This window comes from Myodes glareolus, chromosome 2, assembly GCF_982192425.1.
Source record: "Myodes glareolus chromosome 2, mMyoGla1.1, whole genome shotgun sequence".
Taxonomy (NCBI): Eukaryota; Metazoa; Chordata; class Mammalia; order Rodentia; family Cricetidae; genus Myodes; species Myodes glareolus.
In genome coordinates this window covers 71,016,731-71,026,252 of record NC_142027.1, presented here as the reverse complement: position 1 = coordinate 71,026,252, position 9,522 = coordinate 71,016,731, and the positions used below count along the sequence as shown (strand labels likewise).

General features: G+C 49.0%; 1 long non-coding RNA gene across 1 annotated transcript; it reads right to left on the bottom strand.

Moving 5' to 3' along the window:
- Nucleotides 1–269: 269 nt before the first annotated feature.
- Nucleotides 270–6,000, bottom strand: LOC125413202 (uncharacterized). Its single transcript, XR_007235884.3, has 3 exons — nt 5,883–6,000; nt 1,057–1,283; nt 270–406 (listed from the first exon to the last, which is right to left on the bottom strand). It is a non-coding gene; the product is annotated as an uncharacterized LOC125413202 (long non-coding RNA).
- Nucleotides 6,001–9,522: the final 3,522 nt, after the last annotated feature.

Here is a 9,522-nt window from a genome sequence, read left to right as displayed (position 1 = left end):
ACACAGAGCCCCACAGGAGAAACACTTAGAACACAGCAGAAAGGCGGGACATGTCACATGCCCTAGGAGGTCAAAGGACAGTAAACCAGGTCTTAATATACTGATCAGGGCACTCTGCCCTAAGTGACCTGGCGTGGCAAAGAACAGGACGGGCAGTTCCAGCACTCAGAGATAGCCGGCCACGCGGAGCTGGTCTTGAGGCCATGCACAGCAGGACACCTGAGTGACCAACGCCTGAATCCAGTGGAGTAAGAAGCAACACACAAAAGTCGAGAGTAAAAGGGTTTAATCACAACATCGGGACTTTCTACATCTCCATTAGACAACCGATACCTAAGAAGCTTGAATCCAGTGACTGACAAGTCCAAATCCTGTTTCCTGGGACACTGCCCAGCAAAAACAATCGCTGTAAACAACAACAACAAAAATAACAATCAATATGGGAACAGGCAAAACCAACATCATGGGATCTGGGCTCTCTAAGAAAGTTCTCTACAGTGCCGGGTGGTGGTGGCACACAAATTTTACCCCAGCACTTGGGAGGCAGAGGCAGGTAGGGTCTCTGGGAGTTAGAAGCCAGCCTGGTCTACAGAACAAGTTCCAGGACAGTCAGGGTTATATAGAGAAATCTATGTCCAAAAACTGAAAAATCAAAACCAAACAAACAAACAAATAGAGCAGCGGGCAGAGGAGCCGTCCACGGAGACAGAAGCGGGGCTCTGGCGGAGCGGAGGAGCCATCCACGGAGACAGAAGCGGGGCTCCGGCGGAGCGGAGGGGCCCAGGAAGTACACGGAGTCACAAGGTGTTCAGAGATTGCCAATGAAGTAAATCTGCGGCAATCGGAGAGGTAAGGAAGGGCTAGGTCATCAAGGAAGGCCCCCAATTGCTAGCTCACTCATGCTCATATTCACGGATCCCACATTAACCTCTCTGAAGAACCCTGCACTGGGTCTGAGCAAGCAAATGGGCACGTGTGGGAAGAGGAGAATTCTCCAGAACAGAGAGAAGGGGATGTGCCTTTAATTGGAGGAGGGTGGTGAGGAAGGGGAAATACCTTAAGACGATTCTTGATTCTCGGATCTTTAGCTGAGTCCTTAGATGTAGGGGGTGTCTTTTGGTGACAGGAAATGCCAAGGTGGCCCAGTGGCAGGTAGAGTGGGCGTGTTGAGTGAGCCTGCGTTGCCCTTGTTCAAAGCAGTCGTCAGGTGGGACCTGGTGGCCATCCAGACTAGAACAGCACAACACAGACTCCAGCAGGTGACAGGCTCCAGCCTAGAAAAGCTTGGGAGGACACAGGCTGAGCTGTAGATAGGAACTGGAGCACTAAAGGCAGAAACTCCAGTCCAAGGGGACGAACTCACGCACAAACACGCATACGCTTACACGTGCATGTGCATGTATATACATACATGTATCTATGCATGTGCATATGGATTGCTAGCATGACAACCTGTCGTTACTAGGTCCATGAGGTGGGGTGCCTCAGTCATCCAAATCTTGCACCAGGAACCAGGAAATTTCCCAGACAGCAGCTGATCCCTAGTCTACAACGAAAGCTTGGAATCGTTGGTTGCAGAACCATCTGAAATACCGTTTTTATCCAGGCTGTGACCAGAAGGTGGCACCCTCAAGCGAGGTGCGCCTTCCCACATCAATCAAGGCAGTCAGGATGTTTGGTTCCTCGGTGGAGGCTTTCTACTCAGGTGGTTCTAATTTGCAGGCAGCTGACATTAAAGCCAACCTGAATATCAGAGACCAGTCAGGCCTGACTGCAAGAATCCCTCATGGAGCGCACACGGTGAGTAGAACAGAGAGGGAAGAACCTGTGCCCACATGGTTCAGCTTTCTCTGTGTTAGGTTTGTCCCCGTGAGGCTCCCATAGCACGTTGCCACTGAGCTGGTCAGCTCATACGTGCTCACTAAACACCCTCCTGGGGGCGAACCCATGGTCAATACTGAGGATCTGCAGGGATGAGCTGTCCCCTGCACGGCCCCCAATGAAGTTTCCTCTGGATTGAATTAGAGCTTCATTTAACTCTAATTTAACTACATAAGAAGAAAGTCATTTGCAGCCAGTAGCCCCTGTAGTCTGCAGTTTTCACCCCATGAGCTATTGTTACCGACTCTCAACCATGGTCTGAATATACAAAGTAGAAAAATCCCTGCAACAAACACAAATGGTTTGCTTTTGTGGAGTTTTTGTTCTGTTTCAAGATAGGGTCTTAGGAAACCCAGGGTGGCCTCGAACTCCTGCTCCCCTCTCCCAAGTGCTGTCATGCACCACCGTGGCTGGCGTCAATTCTACGTTCAATTGTTCTACCTAACAGTGTGGGGAAGCGCTGTGCCGGTACACCTCAGGTAAGAAGAGCATCTAGACAACCCCCACCACAGCCGCTGTGGCCACTTTCATTGTCCTCTCAGGTGTGACACTGACTTGCAGCATCCCAGTACTTCAGTTCACATGACCCCTATGTTCTTAACGAGGACCCCCAAATCCAGGAATAGGAATCTGGACAACCCAGACATACCACGGAGGCCGGGGAGGGCTTCCTGTCAGCATTATCTCATGCTGTCACGGGAAGATGAGCATCTAGGGTACAGAACAATACGGGATACAGGAAGAGGCCACGCCCATCTGACTTCCATTACAGCGGTGTCGCTGAATGGAGACAGTGAATTATACAGCGCAGTTCACTGTCGCTCTGGTCTACACTGCTGTGAGCGGGGGTTTGCCTCTTACTGAGCCCAACTGTTATAGGTATGTCTATGCGGGAGAAAGCACTGCACTCACATTGTTTTGTGCTCTGTTTGGGCTTACCCATCTCCCTGAAGCTCTTAGAGCATATGCCCCACAGATAAGGGGTACCGTTTAGAGCAAATCCTCTCCCAAGACAGCAGCTTCTAAAGCAGCAAAATCTATGCCTCTGGGGCTCAGGTCAGAGGCTCAGGTTTAAACTCTGAGACCCCAAACTTTCACCCTAGGACGCATCCTCTAAAATACTGCCGGTTTTGATAAAGTCCAGGCTCTCTGTTCAAGATAAACAGCCAGACTTCACAAACCAGACAGAGATCCAGAGCCTGCAATAAATAAGAACAGATAGCCGACCAAAGAGGGAAGAGAACAGTTTTAATGCCGAAGTTTGATTGCCCCTCCAAGAGGGACCTCACTTGAATAGGAGGGCTTCAGAAGTACATGCCGAGAAAAGGCTTTACCCAATACTACGGCAATGTGCAAAGCAAGCAGTTGGGTCCAGGGTTTTCCCATTGAAAAGCAGTTGAGGCCAGTGTGTGGGGTACGTTTATAATCCCAGTGCTCAGGAAGCAGAGGCAGGAGGATCTGGAACTTAAGACCAGGTTGGGAGAGACATAGCAAGAGCTTGACTCACAGAAACGGAGCAAAACAAAGGCAGCTGGAAGCTGGTAACACAAAGATCTCACTCAGCCGAGCAGAGGGTCATGGATGGTCGGCTGTGGGTTCAGAAGCACAGACCTCCCACTTCACAGTGTGACATGTGATGGTCCCCAGCACCACTGCCTCTGAGCTGCCATCCCTGCATTTCCCCTCGGCCCAGGACACCAGAACAGAGGTCTTTTGTGTAACTCCAGGGCCATTCCAGGGTGACAGGGCTCGGCAGGGAGGATTCCCAAAGATTGGAGAGAGACAACCAAGAGGAAAGAGACTTCACAATAGGTGCAGGGTAACCAGAGTTAGGCTGGAGTGAGAGGCAAGGTCTCTGCCTTGCGCACTGTTACTGTTCTCCACAGGGGATGCGAACGGGAGCTGCAAGTGAATTCCACATGGCCTGCCTATGTTTCTCTTCTAGAACATTCCCTGCTTCTTGTCACCAAGCCCATTAGAAACCAAGCTCCCCAAAGCATGTGTACCTACAGCAAATGGCTATAATGCGTCCTGTGTTCACATACAAAGGCGTGGGTGTCCATTGCTATAAGTGCGTCCCACTTCTGGTCAATGCCTAGTGAAGCTTTGGTTCATGTGCATTTACTTTAAGATAAAAATTAATTTTGCAATATATCTTTTGCTGTTCGACTATTTTCGATGTAAGAAAAGTGAATTCTTTTATCCTAAGATAGACTGAATTTTCGAATTGACTTGCATTAAATGAGTAAATTTAATGACTCTTTAAAATGTAAAAGCAATAAAGTGGGAACATATGAAGAAAATAAATCACACACATACACAACACACACACACACACACACACACACACACACACACACGTACACAAGCTCTCCTTATCTCTTTTCAGGCTGGGTCTGGGATAGCCACCCCAGAATCTCAGATGGCCTGAGGCTGTAATCATGTCCTAAAACAGGAAGAAAACAGAGCAACTGAGATCTAAAGTTCCTGGTCCAGGCCAAAGCAAGGAGTCAGGACATGCTGGAGAAAGCACTGGGCCTTGCAGGAGATACCTCCTGGCAATGGTTGCTAGGGACAGGGCCCCACTGCAACCAGGATGGGTGGGGACCCCTGCAGGCTTCCTGGCTTCTGGCTAGTGGACTGGACTGTCTTCCTGAATGACTGGGTCTAGGGAGGAGGGGTGACGGGGTGGAGAGGGTGGAGAAGTTCCACATGTCACACATAACCCCTCCAGGGCCCTCTCCCTAGCTGCCACCTTCCTTCCACACTCGCAGACCAGTTGCCTAATCTTCACAAGGCTCGATGGTATCTGAGTCCTTAACGGCTCTGAAAACCCACACGTCTATAACTCAGATACAAAAGCAACTAGTGAGAGATAGGAAAACCCCAGCCCCAACCTGCAGCTTTGGGGGATGTGACCTGTAACACACTCTGAGCAGGAGCAGAAGCCTGCAAAGTCGTGGGTCGGTGCTGAGCACATAGCCAGAATTCAGCAAGGTGGTGGCTTCTACCACGCTGCCATTTTATGCCCAAGTGACCATTATCAACACTGGTTTGGATAGAGATCTTAGTCAGGCTGAGTAATTTGCCCAAACCATGGCACAGATGTTCAGTATCTGCCCCCTGCTCTGTATCTCTCCACGGTAGACACTGAGCCGTAAAAGGCTGGATGGGTCTGGCTCTAGTGCCTCCCAAGTCCCACCTTCCCCGTTAGTGCTAGGAGAGATAGATAAGCTTTTCCTCAGGAGCAGGATGACTAGGGAAGAAGAACCCACACCTGCCTCTCCCATCCTTGGAACACCTTCCCCGGCTGGGCCTGCCCTTGAGGAAAGCCCAGAGCTGCCCATCTTTGCAAGACCCCAGCAGGGAAGAAAGGCTATCTCTTCCACAGACTGCGTGAGGAAACCTGTGTGGCCTCGCACCTGAAGCAATAAAATGGGAACATATAAAAAAATAAATCTTCAGCTCAGTTAAAGTCATCGTTCCTCAAAGTTACTTCTATGCCTAGGTCGAGAAAAAGACTGCTTTTTACTGCGTTCATTAGGACCCCACCAAAAGGGACAGTTGTAGTAGCCCCAAAGGGGCAGATACCAGCAAGTTTGGGGATGGAGACATTCCCGAAGAATCTTAGAGTCAGAGGACAACATATAACGGCCCGATATGGTGCTAGGAGCTGAACTTGGGTCGTCTGAAGAGCAGCAAGTGATCCTAACCTCTGCTCCACCTCTCCAGCCCTGGGTGAGAGTATCATTTAATAAGAGCCAAAATGTCACATGGGCTAGCGGCTTCTGTAGTAGATAGGCAAGCCCACCACCTGGGCCCATCTACCAGTGTCTACCGAAGACTTCCAGGCAGCATGCCTTCTCCACTTCTTCTGTTTGCCCATCTGCTTGTAAGGCACACTCCTGACTACTAGAAACATCTCACTCCCTGCGGGACCCTAGTCTCCCCTCCAGGCACTCTGTCCTCCCTCTGAGACATAAGCAAAATGAGACACTCACCTAGGACACAACCCTTTTTTTAAAGTGTCTGTCTCCCGTTATTCTTGCCTGTCAGTTGTCTGACTCATTGCCCGACCCTGGCATTGTTGATGGGACAAAGCTCCGTGTTTTGCTTGCTTGAGAACGCTATATTTAGAGCCGTCATGGACACCTGTTGTTTTTCTGACCATTCAGTGTCCAAAGATTTTTTTCCTGTTTTAGAAGAATCCCAAAATAGGTGAGAACATGGCCCACCTGCTGGCACGGGGGCCAAAAGAGAGCAGGCTTTCGCTCTCCACACTTCACAGCCTGCTAATCACATGCTTCTGCCTGACAGCATGAAGCCAGCGGGAACATACAAAGGCGGGGAGGCTGCATAGCCTTTTACGATGGTGGCAGAGGCAAAGGTCCAACGGGAGGCAGCAAGCATCCTGGTGGGGCAGCATCATGCACAGAGGCAGTCTCTGTGGTTTGTTAGGAAACCGCAGACAGATGGAGCCTCTGCAAACACCGCCTGCCCCTGCCAGAGGTGCTTCCTGGACAGCCATCTCCCCTCTGTGAGCCCAGCGAGAGTAAGTGTTAGGAGGTATCTTCCAGCTGTCAGATGCTTGATTCTTGTGTTTTTAGTACAGTCTTCCTGCTGATTACGTTAGAAGGCTGAAAGGGAGCTGGAGTGAGATCCAGAAGATGAAATGAGCAACGCAATATCAGTTTGCTATGGTTTGGCTCATAAAAGTCCTCCAAAGGCCCGTGTGGTAAAGGATGAAGTCCTTAAGAAGGGTAGCCTGGTGAGGCGCCTTCAGGACCCTTGTGTGCACACTCAGAGGGGATTGTAGGGGTCTGACTGTCTCCTTCTTCTCCTTAGCCACATTGTACGTGGCTTTGTTCTGTTACATGTTCCCACCACGGCACACTCTAAGCAACAGCTGTCCTTCACAGACTGAAACCTCCAGACCTCTGGGCCCAGAAGAAGTCTTTTCAGTCTGACAGGTGACAATCTCCGTGCCTGTTACTGTGACAAGCGTGGCCTTTCAGCCTTTAACATCACTCTCTAAAAGTAACCCCAGACCTACACTGGGATCTTACGCTGTAATTGGTTTTTCTGGGACACAGATTTAAACTAAGGTGGCCAAGCTTACACATTCCCCATTGCTTCCGTGATGACCTCGATGCACATCCTGTAGGCCTGGTGCTGACCACTAGGCAGGGTCCTGGAAACCTGACTGGGAGCAACAGGAGATTAAGAATAACAGACACAAGTAAGTGGGCCATGCCCTCGGATGAAACAAACAAGCAGTCAGGATATTGGGGGCGTTTGCTACATACGGCACGGACAAGGAGGTGGGTCAGCTGATATCCATAGAGGGTCTCTAGGGGAGCAGTCTGGGATGGGGGAGGGTGACCCTGCAGCCTTTTTTGAATGTACCATTTTTTAACCAAAGGGTAACCTTTGAACTTGAACCAAAGGAAAGCCTGGTGGTTCTCCTGAGCCTGACCCAGGGAAAGCCTTGCCATCCCTGTGACTCTGAGGCATTGGCGTCCCTGACACGGCCATGCTCATATCATATCATCCTACAGACTTGCTGGGGACTTCATCTGTGTTCCACACTCTGATGTATAAAGTAGGGGTGCGCAACAGGGCTGGAGGTCAAGATAACACGGGTCCTTGTGGCCCTGCCCTGGTGTGGAAGGCACTTGGGAAGATGGCCCTCCTCTGCGGAGTCACTATTCTTTGCCTGGACATCAAATGAATGAACAATTGTTAAACTTTGTCCAGTTATTGTTCTATCAGATCCCTGGGGGCTGTGACCTCCTTGAGCTCCTCCTGGCTTCTTTTTCTTCTTTGAATGGTGTACTAAAATTTTATGAATGGATAAATAAATGTCATAAATATATGCCATGGGATGCTATCAGCTCTTAAAAAATAGTGAAAATATTGATAAGGGCAACAAAGTTGAGGAGGCTTGAAAATTTTAGGCTAAGTGAGGGAAGCTAGACCCCAAGAGCATCTCTATGGGATATGGTATAATTCTATTTGTATGAAATGTTCAGAACAGGCAGGTCCCCAGTAGCAAATGTACAATAAGCTAGCCACAGAATTAGCTTAGGCCTAGGAAGAAGTGCGGAAGGGCAGTAGTGCCCCTAGGAGTTTGATTTTAGAAGCAATGGAAATAGTCTAAATCATTGTAATAATGATTACACAACTTTGGGTTTTTAATTTAATTTATTTATATTTTATGTATGGGTGTTCTGCATGTCCACCTGCAGGCCAGAACAGGGCATCAGATCCCATTATAGATGGATGTGAGCCACCATGTGGTTGTTGGGAATTGAACTCAGGCAGGACCTCTGAACTGCCATCTCTCCAGCCCTGACAATACAAGTTTATAAACATATGAAAACCTCTGAATTATCATCAAAGCTGGTCAATTGCTAGTTATCGGAATCGTGTCTCAATAAACCTATTCAAAAGCAGAGAGCAACTTTCAGAAGGCTGATGACCCCAACTGGGCCATACGTGGAGAAGAGGAGATGGGGCTGGGGAGCTTCTGGCTTGGGGTCTAGAGAGTGGAGAAAGAGGACGGGGTGGATATGAAGAGGTCATTTGGACAGAGTAGTGTGTTTGGGGTGCCCCACAGGAACTTTCTGCAAGCTGCCGTGAGCCCAGTTTCCCAGGCTAAGGAATGCTCCTCATTCACAGTATGCTATTCCTGGACCACAGCACAAGAGAACCCTGAGGTTCAATCTAAACCTGTCTGGACACGGTGACTTTCAGTGGCCACCCTGCTTCCTCACAGGGAGCAACACTTGTCAGTTCTCCAGCCCTCCCCACCGGACCTCAGACTTTCTATGCACCCACTATCCTACATTTCAAAGGGGAACAAAGGTGAGAAAGATGAGCCACATGCCAGAGTAACCAGAGCAGAACTGGTTCAAACCAGCCTATGTATTTCTTCAAGGAGATGACACTCAATAACATCTCATTGTCCCCACTTGGGGAGCAGAATGACATGCAGGAGCTAATTTGTTTATTTACTCAGTCATTCGATGAACTCTGACTCTTAACTACATAGTGAGTTCAAGGCCAGTATGTGAGACTCTGTATAAAAACAAACAAACAAAAAACCAAACAAACAAACAAAAAAAGACATAGTTTTGGCTTAAAGGAGTTTTAAGGCCAACAAACTGTGGCTTGAGGGAGTCCAATTCTGTCCCACTGCCTGTTCGGTGGATAAAATTTTATGGGGACACAGATAAGACCACTTGATTATGTATTATCTGTAGTCGTTTTCACACATCCACAGGAGAGGCTGGTCCATGGCCACCAATAACACATGTCCGACAAAGCTTAGCGTGTTTACCAAGCAGCCTTTGTAGAAGAAGTTGCTGAACCCTGGTCTAGAATCAAAACCACAGAGGCCACAAAGTAGAATAAAACCTAGATTATTCAAACGGCAAGAGAAAAGAGCTTCCAGGAAGCCCAGAAGTGACAAAAGCCACAAGCCGAGTTCCCCTGGGGATGTCAGCCCAACGCAGATGCCCAGGTGGGCATGCTCGGATGCATCTATAGATTTTTGAAAAGAAACCTCTTCATTCTCTTTCTAGAGTGGCAGAAGTCATTGTGGTCACCCAGGTTCGGCCACTGCTGAGTTGTGTGACT